Genomic DNA, 663 nt, shown 5'->3' with positions numbered 1-663 from the left:
AATTAATTTACATAAGAATTTTGAATGACAGCCATAATGATAATCAAGTCCACTTTTTATTGCTTTCTATGCACACAACACTGTATAAAACATATGATTACATTTACTCTTCCCAATGATCCTGCAAGGTATTGTCAGCCCCTTTTAAAATTAGAGAAAACTGAGGTTATCAGAAACTTTATTTTACTTTACTATTAACTTTCTTACTTTTTTTTTTTTTTTTAGCAAGAATTACTATAAAACTCCACTCATTGAGCCAGAGACCCTTGTGGTGTCAGAAAGATTTGCCCCTCATGCAACACACTACCTACACTTGTGAGTTCAGTGGCCAGCCAGTGGCCTCAACTGCAAGCTTTAACAACATGCAGAGAGATTTTCAAATCTACTGTAGTTAAACTACTGGCAGACAGCATGGCAAATAAAGTCAAACAAATTCTGAAGACTAGTCTTGTTAGATTGTACCATCAAGTCCTACTTTGTGCCAGAAAATGTACTTAATATTTTTATGTATACAACTGCCTTGAGTACTTTATAAACTCTGTGATGTAGATACTAACATGTGTAGTTCAGATAGTGAAAGTGAAGTTAGAGGTATTGCAAATAACAAAGTACACTCAGCTAGTAAACATCATAAGTTGTATTGGAACAGAAGTTGGTATTACT

General features: G+C 33.9%; 1 non-coding gene across 1 annotated transcript; it reads right to left on the bottom strand.

Moving 5' to 3' along the window:
- Nucleotides 1-217: 217 nt before the first annotated feature.
- On the bottom strand, nt 218-369 carry LOC122238265. Its single transcript, XR_006217210.1, has one exon. It is a non-coding gene; the product is annotated as a small nucleolar RNA SNORA62/SNORA6 family (small nucleolar RNA).
- Between the last annotated feature and the right edge of the window lie 294 nt (nt 370-663).

The sequence above is a fragment of the Panthera tigris genome, chromosome B1 (genome assembly GCF_018350195.1).
Source record: "Panthera tigris isolate Pti1 chromosome B1, P.tigris_Pti1_mat1.1, whole genome shotgun sequence".
NCBI classification, from domain to species: domain Eukaryota; kingdom Metazoa; phylum Chordata; class Mammalia; order Carnivora; family Felidae; genus Panthera; species Panthera tigris.
The sequence above is the reverse complement of the archived record's forward strand: the minus strand, read 5'-3'. Positions and strand labels throughout refer to the sequence as shown.